Source organism: Dipodomys spectabilis, unplaced genomic scaffold, assembly GCF_019054845.1.
Source record: "Dipodomys spectabilis isolate Male_0828 unplaced genomic scaffold, ASM1905484v1 ptg000010l, whole genome shotgun sequence".
Lineage (NCBI taxonomy): Eukaryota > Metazoa > Chordata > Mammalia > Rodentia > Heteromyidae > Dipodomys > Dipodomys spectabilis.
Window position 1 is genome coordinate 344,253 of NW_024870687.1, and position 14,168 is coordinate 358,420.

A 14,168-nucleotide genomic window follows, 5' to 3' on the forward strand; every position below is an offset into this window, starting at 1 on the left:
CCATTCATCTACTGAGGGGCATCTGGGTTGGTTCCATATCTTAGCTATGGTAAATAATGCTGCAATAAGCATAGTTGTGCTAGTGCAACTCCCTTTTTGGAATGGAGGCTTATGAGCTTCCAGGTGAAAACCCCTTATTTGCATATTGCCTTGGTTCCCTTAGGTAAACTCGCCTCAGCAAGTGGTTATGAAACCTACAGCTATGTATGGCTGCTTCATTATAAAGAACCTGTCTTGTACCGCTAATAGAAAGAGGAAAGTCTGCTCTCTGGAAGCACGTAGCTATGGACTTAAGCACGCTTACTGAACCCTGAGCACAGAGCACAGATTGAGCTGCAGCTTTTTCAGAGCCATAGATGAATCAATCAGATACCAGCTGCTTGGCTGACCACAGGGCACACTTCTGATGCCTCATTTCTGAGGCAAAGCAGTTCTAAGCTGCCAAGACATTATGGTAAGAAGAAGCCTGAGGGGGAATTCTTGGTGGGAAGGAGAAGGTGAAAGTTTAGATTTAGGTTTTAGAAAATGCAAGCCACTTTCTGAATTGTTTGAGGCAATGAGCAGATCATCATATTTTCTAGCCCTCTAGATGCAGAGTATGAGAACACTTCCCACATCTCACACTCAATCCCTCCTGCCTTGCAGTCTTCAATTCCCTCTTACAGGAGTTAAGCAATTTTTAAGAAAGCAAAATTCAGCGAACCTAATTGAGCTTGTGAAGAAAACATATCCTCTGGCTTTAGAATAGATCAATTTCTATCTCAGAATAAGAGGAAGAAAAGAAACCATATTCTACAGAATTTAACACCTTAAACATGCCAGTTTGCTGCATTAACTTTTCATTTATTAGATTCATGCAAGAAAAAATTAGAAATCTGAGAATTTCTGGAGCCTTTGCTAGCCTAATATAAGGTTCTTGCTGTTTTTTATTTGTTTGTTTGTTTTGTTTTTTCCTAATACTTTAGAGATTCTACTTAGAAGAATTGAGAAAATGCAGATATTAGCCTGGTTCAGATTAATATGAAACCACAGCACCTAAGTTATCAAATTCTAAATCTAGTCTCAAAGATGAAGCTCAAGGCTTCCCTCCACGCAACATCTTCAGAATAACAGTTTTGTCTATGTCTCGGGTTTGTTTGTTTGTTTTCTTTAAAGAATTAGAGAGCAGAACAGTTTTAAAGCAGTTTTTCTTCAAAGCGAAAAGAGAGCATTGCAACAGTCTCTTCTTCAAAGCAAAAACAGAGCAGTGAAGCAGACTCCCTAGCGAAAAGAGGGACATAGCGTCTCATAATTGGTTTCCTAGTCTCCGAGCATGAGTAGGGAATTTTTCCTTATTGGATGCCCCATCTCAGAGCACAAGCACAGAAAACACTTTTGATTGGATGGGAAGTAGAAAGACACTCCCCAGACCATAGTCAGAAAAAGATATGTGTTAGCACCTAAAGCTTCGTAGGAAAAAGGTGTGTATTTTTTGCTGCATCATTCATTCCCACCATGTTGGAGCCAGTTCCAACCATTACTTTTTAATCCGTAACTACCCAGATGAAGTGGTTTAACTCCCTCTGAGTGGCACATAACCACTTCTTACTCACAGGGCACTGTACATTGTGATGTCCCATCAACACTATGTTGACAGAGAAATTCGATGCCTAAATTGCTGTTTTGAAGAAGCAAAGACCTCTGACTTAAACTTGCACACTTAACTTAAAATTTATTGTCTTTTTTCAACTCAGTAGCATTACTTACTTAAATAAGTGGATTTTTCATTTTGATATATCCACATAGCATACAATGTACCATGATTATGTTTAACCCCTTCAGAATTCTCTCCCAGGTTTTATTAATCATTTTAAGAATATAACATAGTAGTAATAAGTACATTTACAATATTGTACAATCTCAATGTCCATACTCTTTACATTCTCCAAGTTTCAAATTCTTTATTCATTAATACAATTTTCCACTCTCCTCTGCTTCAAGGTACACATCAAGTATGATTTTGCTTTCTGTCTCTATCAATTAGACTGTTCTATGTAACTACTGATATAAGTAGAATCATGTAATATTTGGTCTTTTTATGACTGGCTTTTTTCACTTAGCAGTGTTCTAAAGATTCATCCATAATATAGTATATGTCACAACATAATATTTTTTTTGGGGGGGTCCGGTCGTGGGGCCTGAACTCTGCGCCTGGGCACTGTCCCTCAGCTCTTCAGCTCAAGGCCAGCACTCTACCACTTGAGCCACAGTGCCACTTCCGGCTTTTTCCTTTTTTCTTATGTGGTGCTGAGGAATTGAACCCAGAGCCTCATGCATGCAAGGCAAGCGCTCAACCACTGAGCCACCTTCCCAGCCCCATAATTCTTTTTAAAGTTGAAATAATATACCACTGTATGTATAAACCATATTTGCTTTAGCTATTCATTTGTTGATGGCCACTAGATTGCCTCCATGTTTTGAGTATTGTACAAAATGAATATGAGTACAAGATCTTTTCCAGACCTTGCTTTTAGATGTTTAGATTATATGGCCAGAAATGGAGTCACTGGATCACACGAAAACTCTTTTTTTCTTTTTTTTTTAATTTTTTTGTCATGGGGCTTGAACTCAGGGCCAAGTCACTGTCCCTGAACTTTTCCTCAAGGCTAGAGTTCTACCACTTTAAACCACAGATCCACTTCCAGTTTTCTGCCCAGGCTGGCTATGAACTGTAATCCTTGGATTTCAGACTCCTGTCCTGAGTGGTTAGGATTACAGGTATGAATAATCCTGTCTTTAATTGTTTGAAAAGATGCCATTCTGTTTCCTATAGAACGGTTCCAATTTTACCACACTTTTGTCAATATTGTTACTTTATTTTTTTGTAGTTATCCTACCTAATTCATATGAAGTGGTAATTTTCTTCATTATTTTGACTTACACTTTCATGGTGATTAGTGATGTTAAACACCTTCTTCGTGGGCTTGTTAACACTGTCTTCTCTGGAGAAACATCTGAGTTCTTTGCACATTGTAAAATCAGGTTGTGTGTCGTTGCAATGATGTTTTTATATATTTTTGATGTGAACCTCTTATCAAACATATACTTGCAATAACTTTATATTCAATTCTGTGTTGCTTTTTTGTACACTGTTGATTGCAACCTTTGGTGCATCCTGATTTATGTTTTCCTACAATGAATGACCCTTCATTGATATCAGTTTCCAGTATGTCTTCCAGTCCTGTAACTACGAACCATCATATTGATTTGCACTCCTGCTATGGTAACAGTGAAGTAAAGATACATAATTATGCTCTGGTCACCTATCTACTGCCACTTTTGGATCTCTCTCTCTTAGCTTTTCATAAAGGCCTTGGGACATACCCACAATTTATTTGGTCCTTAAAAACCTGTAGAAAGTTACAGGACTTAAATTGAGTTAGTTTTAATGGAAATACGTGACTTGCAATTTCTTTTTTTTCTTTTTGTACATTTTTGATTGTAAGAATACTGTACAAAGGGGTTATAGTTACATGACAAGGTAATGAGTACATTTCCTATCAAGCATTTTTGCATCCTCCTGGCAAATAAGATGAAATTTGAGACCTTCGTAATATAGAAGCACACCAAAACTCTAGGTATGTATTTTTCTTCATATGAGTATTTATAATTGTGTGAAGCTAGAGATTTAACCTATTTGCAAGTTAATAATGAACTTGTCACACTTTATGGATGTTAGACGATTTATGATGCTCTTGGGTCAGAGACAAAAAGCACCTAATTTTTACAGTAATAGTGATAGCCAGTGAGATATGTGTGTATGTGAATATTTATATATTTCAAGTGTTGCTCCCATCCCTCAGTGCCACTGAGTGAAGTAAATATAGCCATGTGAAGCCTATACAAACAATGGGTTCTGAGTTTGAGCAACTGCGATCTTTATAGTGAGCAATAGGCATGCCTGAACTTTACCCTGGAGGATGACAGTATCTTAGAAAAAGCTTGCAAACATACTATGGAATATAGAGCAGCTAGTGTTCACTTGAAGATATGCAAACACTTGAGACTGCCGTGGAATTGTTCTTTTTCTTTTGTTTCTTGAATGTTCCTAGCTTCCAAGACCAATACATATTTCTCCTAATAAACACATAGCTCCCCTTAAAAATGAGGCATGAGAATTTGCTGAGAATACTTATTATTTTACTAGCCCTAAGCCCTCAATCCTATCTAGAATACAATTCAACAAAAGAAATAGATGAAATTCAAATTTAACACATCTAGAATCTTTTATCTTAGAGCCATTTCTTAATGTAGGTGTGGAAGAAATTAAGGAAAAAAATAGGCCCACAAATATATATTATGAAGATATTCTATGTATTTTAACAGTAATAAAGGATTACATTTCTGTTTTTTAGTGTGTGAATATTTACAGAGTATGTACAGAGTGCCAAAGTTTATGCCAGGGCCTATCATGGAATAGAATGTAGCAAATTTTCTCTATATTGTTTGTATATTTATAGAATTCACCTGTCTGACTTCTCTCCCATTTTGATAAACAGAGCACCTGTTTGATTGAAATACAATCATTATTTTTCTACCTTCAGGATTCCACACACTTTGCTGTCTACTAAATATAGAAAAGTTTCATGCATAACCCTCATCTTCAAGTAGCAATTCTCAGTATCCCAAGTAGCTTGTGTTTATCTCCCACCCCTTTCCTCCCAGCTGTCAATCTAGGTGAGTGATGGTTGAATTCTATAAGACAGAAAAGCTCAGAAAATTCAAAGGCATTCAGTTAGTATCTAATGGAAACTTCTTCACTTGGATTATATTTTATCATCACCTTTGTGAGCACTTCAGCTTCCTTATTTGGAAACTGAGATGTTCAGTTAACAGTGAGTAGATGAATCTTATTATTTAAAAATTCATTTAACTGAAATTGGAAGAATTAATTTTTCAGACACTATTCACATTTGAGATTTATTAGCTACATATAGCCAGTGGCTAGTCTGTTAGACAATGCATATATAGAATATTTCCATTATCACATATGTTTCTGTTAGAACTGTTTTAGACCATGTTTTAGCTTGTTAAGGCATGGTCCATGTTCATAAGCTATATATGCTCCGTAGGTGGTAAGCAGACTGAAGATCCAACCAGAAAGATAGACAACCATGAAGTTAAGATATAGGTATAAATTGTTCTACATAGGCACACTTATTTGTGAGGAGGAAGAGGATCAAACAGTCAATGTCAGCAGAATCAACCCTCTTCACTCCAGGAAAGAAAAGGTAAAAATTTTAGCAGTTCTTTGTAGCTTTGCTTCTGTGATTGAAATTGACTGTGGTATTCTCAATGGTGATTTTGTTGGAAAATAAAAATGTGTAATTATCACATTAGCTCAGTGAAGAATTAGGGTTTTTGCTTTGTAAATGTAAATTGGTATTTATATGTGACATTTCAATTTCTGTTGGTATCAATACACCACAAATACCTTTATATGGTCTCTGAGTTGTTTCTTTCGTTAATTTTGTTGTTCTTACAGCAGGCATTTTAGAAATTAGTGGAAAAGTTAAAACTTTCTTGTGTTTTGCAATCCCATTATTTCTCCGTAAGCTTAATAAAAAATGAGAATCCAAGAACTATGTGAGGAAATTGTATCTCCAATCACCTGTTCACTTTCATTAAATACTGGACCAAAGGGAACTGGCTCCCCAGAATCTCACCTTCAGAATTCAAGAATGAGGTGGGAATAAGACAAGGAAATAGAAACATAGTAATTTGCACTGAAGTTCCTGTGCTGTCACAATGAACACTTGTTCTCATGCAATCTTTTTGAATCCCACAGTTAGTTTTTTTGTGGTATTTATTAGTATGACAAAGATGATTGACTTTCCCAGATTTACAGTTGGAAGTGTGTGGGACACATTCTTTTATCTAGGAATCTTCCTTAAAATTGTGCATCATTCACTTTGGGTCTCAGTCCCTTTTCCATCCTTGTAGTAAGTATGTATTTCTACAAATGGATACGTTGGTTCATCATTTGTCTTTAAATGATTAAATTATATGGATTTTGGAGGTTGTGTGATTTGCAGTAGAAGGGAGGTATTATGCATAGGACCCTTTGGTACATGTTGACATTTCTTTGTGGAATTCTTATTTGGGTCCTCACTCATGAACTCATGTGTAAGTAATTCTCCACATATTCCAGTATACTCCAGTAGAGTGGGACAATGCATTAGAAATTTAAAACATGCCTATAACTCGTTTAAAGTATACTTTTAAATATAATGATATAAATAAAAGCTTTTGTTTTGTTTTTATTTTTTATTTTAATATTATCGTCAAGGTGATGTACAGAGGGGTTACAGTTACATAAGTAAGGTAGTGATAACATTTCTTATCTAACTTGTTACCCTCTCCCTCATTTTTCTTCCTCTTTCCTTCACTCTCTCAATCCCTCCCCAGTTGTACAAGTCATTTCCAACATAATTAACATTTGATTTCCTTTAATTAAATGTTTGTGATGTTCCCACCTTGGAACTCCACAATGTAAACACTAGAACAACACGGTTAGACCCTTCTGACATGCATATATACATATGTATATTTTCCTACAATTTGGGGTCATATATTTGTTTGATTATTCATTTGTTTATTGCCCGAACTGGAGCTTGAATCCAGGGACTACACATTGTTCTCTGCTTTTTTTTCCCTCAGCGCTAGCCACAGGCCCATTTCTGTCATTTTGGTGGTGAAATGGATTTTCCTCTGGGGGCTGGCTTTGAACCATGATACTCAAATCTCATCCTTGTGAGTAGGTAAGATTACAGGTGTGAGCCTACGTTATAAGTTGACTTTTCATTGCATTATATCATTCATATATTTCCTATCCTTAGAAATTTCATACTGTTCTAAGAACATCACTTATAATGATTACATGGGAGTCCAGTGCTTATAAATTCCATAATTAATTAAACTCTCCCTATCACTGAAAATCTTTGTTGTCTCCAAAATATTAAATGCATCATTAAAGTTCTTTTGGATTTTTAATTCTAGTATTTATTTTCATAAGTAGGTAAGTATCTGCTGGTTGTTAGAAAGAACCAAATACAAAATTTCTTCTTACATAATGATCCATATTAACTTGGCTCATCTAAAACAGTATGTTACTCCTCCCCATAAAGTTATTCTTTTTCCCAGCATGCAGTTCGTTTTGTAACTTTTCACACCTTACCCACTACAATGCTTTTGTCGAAAATCCCTCTTGCTATCATCCAGTTTTTGTAAAAACATTTTCCATGGTATTTCATTAATAGGAAAGCATATTTAACTACTACAAACTCAATGTCATCATTTCTACGGGTATTAGCATTTTAGTCTGGATCAGAACTTGATTCTAACAATATTTCATTTTAATGGAAGAATCAGAGTATTAATCGGAAGGCTGAGGGTTCCCTTATGAACAAATTTTTTCATTCATTGTTTATTTTTGTTTTGGAATTTCAAGGTTAAAGATTACCAACTCACATATCCTCTGTTGTCACTGTATTTGATTCCAGTTCTCTACATCATGTATATACATTTTTCTAATTTGGGAAGGGGAAGGGAAACAACAAAATGCTGAAACAAGGATACAGGTTGACCTATTGTAACAATGAGAATTACAATACACTATGTTGAAAACGAACTTCACAACTTCAGGGTAGGGGGAAGGAGGAGTTGGGGAAGTAAGGAGGGAATGGAATGTAGGGGGAAAACAAAGGAGGGGGTAACAATGCTTGACAGGAAATGTACTCATTACTGTACTGAAACTGTAACCCTGTAACCCTCTATACAGTTTCTTTACAATAAAAATATTTTTAAAAAGATTACCAGCTCTTACTTCCATGGTTAACTTGCTATGCACATTAAATACTTCATATGGCTCAAAAGGGGAAACCAAAAAGAAAGCCACTTTCAATATACATAGTTATTTATTGCTGTAACACCGAGATGCCAAATCCAGTGCCAAGCACACAAGAACCCAGAGTACAGTCATTAACCTCTAGAATTCTGAGTTGTTTTCTTTGGCTGGAAATCTCTTAATTGTATTATGCACAATATGCAGAAATGTCCTGAAAAAATATTCATGGATAAAAACAGTTCTACAAGATCAGGAAAATTTGCACCATGATAAAAAGAGGAAAATAAGACAAGAAAAATTCTATTCCTGTTTATATAAAAGCTAGGATTGGACTTGGGTCTACCAATAGACTGAAGAGGAGAGACAATTAATTAAGTGAGTTGTCATTATAAATGTAATAGTATAATGATATACATGATAAAATAGAACCTGATGATGAGCCATGAACTCTGCCTGGGGAGTTCAAGAAAATCATTATTGCTATGTATCGTGATACATAGGAAGGGAGAAAACAAATATTTTGTAAAATGAAGAAAATCTTATGAAGTTCAGTAATCTCCAAATATTATGATCAAGGAACGTAATGTATCAGGAACAAGGTAGCAGTGAATTGGAGAGTGAAATTGGAGAGATTGAAATGACCATATTGCTTGGTATTATGGTACTTCCTTAATATGCACAGGGCCCTGGGCTCAATCTCCAGCACTAAAAAGGAAGGGAAGAAAGAGACCAAGAAAGATTTGCAAGGTGGGCCTGGCACCATCATAAAAGTTTTATTCTCTAGCCCTGGATTTCATACTGTTAATTACACATTATTACTGCATGGGTGATTTTAAAAGTACAGTTGCCCAAGTCTCAGCAATTTTTATATGCGTGGGTACAGATGTATGAACTACAGCTGATATGACTTAGGGGCACCAGTAAAGCACCCAGGATAGAGATATTATGGTAGCACATATGAGTCTATAACTTGAAGCAAAGTCTGTGAGCCTTTATTTCTGCAGAGAAATAAATGCACATGGTATGATAGCCTAAGTATGGATCTAGATTAGTCTGAGTTTAAATGTACCAATATACCAGCTTTGCAACCTTTGGTAAATTACCTACCTCTTTTTAAGGCTCTGTTTCCTATTTTGGACATGGGAGCCAATGAGATTACAGGGCAAGGGTGTTCATAAAGTGTTTTCTGGCTATATATTTTTAAATTTATTATAACTACCATTAGTTGACTTGATTACATAGTGTGAATGTGCACCAGGTGCTGATGAGCAAGGCAGAAGATGATGAAGTGTCCTGTCTTAGGTCTCTCAGTTATTTGATGTCATTCCTTACACTCCAAAATTTATGAAGACAGAGTTGGACAATGGGGCAGTTTTAAAACTTTTCTCTATGGAGCCTTAGTCTCTGGAAAGATGGAAAAATTAAATAGAGAAACTGGGGCTAGGAAAGTAGCTCAGTAGTAGAGTGCTTGCCTTGCATGCATGCGGCCTTTGGTTCGATTCCTCGGTTCCATTCCTCAGCAGAAAAAGCTGGAAGTGGGGCTGAAGCTCAAGTGGTAGAGTGCTAGTCTACAGTTTTAGAGCTGAGGGACAGTGCACAGGTGCAGAGTTCAGGCCCCATGACCCACAAAAAAAATACAAAAACAAAAAACCTACAAACAATCCATTTCAGATGGCTTACTGTTAGCCCTTTAGACCTACAATGACAAATTACCCGTGACTGAATTGGTTTTAAACAACAAATTTATTTCTACATTCTGCAGCCTGGAGATCCAAGATTGCAATGCCAGCATAGTCAGGATTTTTTTTCTGCGTAATTTACTGTATTAACTATCAGAAGTAAAATCTATTTGGTTTTATTTAAATCTCATTCATGAAGGCCTGCCTCCATGACTTAATTACCATCCACATATAAACAAAGGTCCACTTCTGCCTCAAACTGTGATCGTCCTACTTCTGTCTCTCTTATCAATATATGGCACCAGTTTGATTTAAATATTGAGGTACCAGTATTCTATTTTTACCATACCAACAGCAAACCTTCTATAACTTCCAGTGTCTAGTTCATAAGTAGTTAGAATTATAAGCATGGACCACTACATCAAGCTGAATTTTTCTAAAAAGAAATCTTCAGTAGCTCTGCTAACAAAGAGATATTCAATAACTTCTCTTTAGTCACCAATTCTATGCCTCTGGAAATTCTTTCTCATTTTTCTCCTCACAGAAGCTGGCAAGTTTGTGATAAATTCAGTTTGTTAATGCTTTCAAAATATTCCTTTTTAGACTACATTCTTCATGCCTCATGTTCCATAGCATAGTGATTTTCCTTACCAAAAATATTTGTCTCAGCCAGGAGAGGTGACTGATGCCTACAATCCTAGGTACTCAGGAGGCTGATATGTAAAACTTTAGTTGGAATCCAGCCAAATATTTTCTATCTAAATGGAAACTGGGTGCCTTTTATTAACATAAAAATCATAATTCCATATTTGTTATAATAATATCTTACAAATTTAAAGTTATTCATTTGATAACCTTAATAGAAACAATCAATGAAATATGGATTATCTAAGGAAATAAAAGTCATTCATTACAATCCTAACTTGTTTTAGGAGAGAGCTGAAATCTCCTTCAGAAGACATAACCAGGTGCCATTGCTACATTTTCCTTTCTGTCATTATCAAAGATGCTTCAGAGGAAACAGACCTAAACAGATATGAGTCCTGCAACATATTGTAAATGCCAGCATTGAATGATCTCTCCATGGTAAGAAAGACAATCTTCACAAATTTTCATGCACCTGAACAACCTATCCTGTTGCTTTGCTCTGAGCCTAGATGAGTTTTCCCTTTTGTCTTTCTGTGGCACTGCTTCTGGGGCACATGTGTGTCTTTTTCTTGATTCAGTCAATATGGACTCTTATTTCCTCTTGCAAACATTCTGAGAAGATATTGCCAGGCCACAAAAAGTATAGATAAAATTTTCATCCCATATTTTCCCCTTACAGTTCTCTTGTCCTGAAAACTCTTTACTAAACAAAATGGAACAATGATTGCACAGTTATATAAACCAGAGTGAGCAGTATCACACTAGTCATAACACCAGAGAGGAACAAATAGAGGAATCATTATTTGCATTTCACCAGTATCATTCGACCTACTGCTCCATATGTTTAAGTGGGACAACTAATAGATGTTTTACTAGCTGCCAGTGGCTCACACCAGCAATCCTAGCTACTCAGGAGACTGAGATCTGAAGATTGTGGTTCAAAGCGAGCCCAGGATAGAAAGTCTATGAGATTCTTACCTCTAATTAACTACCAAAAAGCTGGAAGTGTTACTGTGGCTCAAGTGGTAGCAAAGCAGCTCAGGGACAGCACACAGTCCCCAGAACTAGCACACACACAAATACAGATGCTTCTAGTTTTCCTGGCCATGTTGGTTTTTCGTTTGGTGAAGATTTTGTAAGTCAAATAATCTTGATGCCAACTAATAGCTATGCTGTCTTGCGGTTGTAGTCCTCATCTTCATCTTCCTAGCCTGTACAATGAAGAAAATTCTTTACAAAACTGGTGCAGTAGGCTAATCTAGTCATAATGTAACTGTGTGAGAGTGTAACCAGGTAAATTGAGGGGGTGGGTTGGGAGAGATAGAGAAGAATGATCAAATTGGTGACATTGACCAAGATGTACTCACAAAATGACATATTAAATTAAAACTCCTCAAAATAAAAAAATAAAAAATAAAAACACCCTTTTACACTACTTATGTATAATTTCTTAAGTAGAAAAAAGTGTAACAAATGCATCAGTGCAATCCACACTTCTTAGGTATAGATTGCACATAGCTGTTTTTTTTAAAAGAATACAGAACAGTGAAGAGTGGAGCAAATCATTTCCTGAATAAAACTGATCAACTCTACCCCAAAGTTATCATCAATAATGATGTTGACATACACCCTTGATTTCATGCACTGAGAGTATATTTCCCCTCCATCCCTCAATCCTGGGTTTGAACTCAGGGCCAAGATTCTGTCCCAGAGCTTTCCCTCACCCACACTCCATCAAATCTAGTGCTCTAACATTTGAGCCACAGCTCCAATTCTGGCACTTTTTGGTTAATTGTAGATGAGTCTCATGGATTTTCCTGCCCAGGCTGACTTTGAATCATAATGCTCAGATCTCAGGCTCAGAATATAGGTGTGAGCCCCAGTGCCCAGCTTGAGAACATACTTTTGCACTGTAATTCTCCTCCTTGAAACCTCATAGCCACAATCTTAGGAGAAAAGATTCAGAGAGCCCCCAATTGAAGAACATTCTACAGAATGCCCTGTCCCATACTCATGAAAAAGCAGAAATGCCATCCCTTTCCCTTTAGTGAAAATAATAGATGTTAGATTATTATGACAATAATAATAGATATTATTATAATGCTCACAATATGTATTCCCATCCCCATTGATACCAGGCTTTGTTGAATAACTTACTTTGAAAATAACATGTGAGAAATGATGATGTGTCCTTACTGAGCTTTAGTCCTGTGGTTTCCACTCTTTTCTTCCCCTGGGCACCCCCAGCAGTCAGTGAATCCCAGAATGGACACCATGCTGAGTGGCAGTGGACCAGGAAAAGGCTTGGTAGCATGAGAGAGAGTAATCAAAGTTGTAAACTATTGTGTCATTGTGGTTGGTTTCCCACAGTAAAATTAAGCTCACACTCAGGTCCGAGTTCTAGGTAATCTAGGCCTCTTTCTCTCCACTCCCTCACACCCCTACTCATTCTTCTGAATATTTTCTCTTCTACCACCTTCTCCTCAGGTGACACCAGTTCCTGAGTCTCCTTATCCAAGAAATTGTTTATAGGGTTAAGCATTGCAGCTTCTTATATTACATTTTCTCTTAGGTGTTTCCTCACTTTTGTCTTTCTGGGATATTTTTCAGCCAGAAGCTCCTAAGTGTGATGGATCCTGAGATAAAATCGTTCTGCTGGGGTTGGGAAGGTTGCTCAGTGGTAAAGTGATTGTTTTACATGCATGAAGCCCTAGGTTCAATTCCTCAGCACCACATAAGCAGAAAAAGCCAGAAGTGGCGCTGTAGCTCAAGTGGTAAAGTGTTAGCCTTGAGCTGAAGAGCTGAGGGACAGTGGACAGGCCCAGAGTTCAGGCCCCACAACTGACTCGGAAAAAAAATCCCTCTGACACATCTCCCTTGCTTGCTTTCACTCACCTCATGTTGGTATACTAAGAGGCCAGAATAAGATGAATTTCCAGAAACCTTTTGGAAAGAAAAAGAAACCAACGCATGGGAAGTGAGGGCGTTTTAGAAGAGATTGGGAGCTGAACACAGGCAGGAGGGTTCATGGCTTCAACCTCAGCTGTCTTCTGAATCATTGCCCAGTTACCAGCTGTGAGTCTTTGCTCCAAACTCAATGTGGCGAATTCTGCATTTCTTATTGACTCATCCACATACACAGACCTAGTTAGGCATCCAGAATGACTTAAAATATAGATTTCCTAAATCAGAAAAATCTGTACCACAGAAAATGGACAGAAAGAACTTCATTTAATCAGGTTCAATTCATTTTTACATGCTTACAATTTAACTGAAAGAACATCAAATTCACCCAGCCTTCACAAAATCAAAATATCCAAGCAACTACATTTTACAGGAAGTAAATATTCACAGCACAAATCAGAATTTCTGAAGAAGTGGTATTCTCAGAATATAAGGAATTTAGGTTCAAGACACATGGCAGACATTTCACATCAGCATCAAGATTAAATTCATTAGCACAGGCTGCAAAAGTTGCTTACTCGGGCTGGGAAGGAGGCTCAGTGGTAGAGCGCTTGCCTTGCATGCCTGAGGCCCTGGGTTCGATTCCTCAGCACCACATAAGCAAAAAAGAAAAAAGCCGGAAGTGGCACTGTGGCTCAAGTGGGAGAGCACTAGCCTTGAGATGAAGAGCTAAGAGACAACGCCTAGGCCCAGAGTTCCAGCCCCACGACCGGACCTCCCCACCCCCCCAAAATAGTTGCTTACTCTCAGCATGTAAGCACGTATCATTTTTATCTGATCCTTAATTTAAAAACAAGGTGGAAGAGTTTGATTTCCCTTCTCAATTTCAATTCTCAAATTCATATTTTCTTCTAAGGAAGTCATTCATCTTACTCACCTGAAAATACCAAATATGTTTTCAAAGGAGGGTTTTCTGGGCATCAGGGAGCAAAATAGGAGTGAAACAGGCTACAGGAAGCTTGATTGTTCAAGAATAAAACATGTTTGTAATT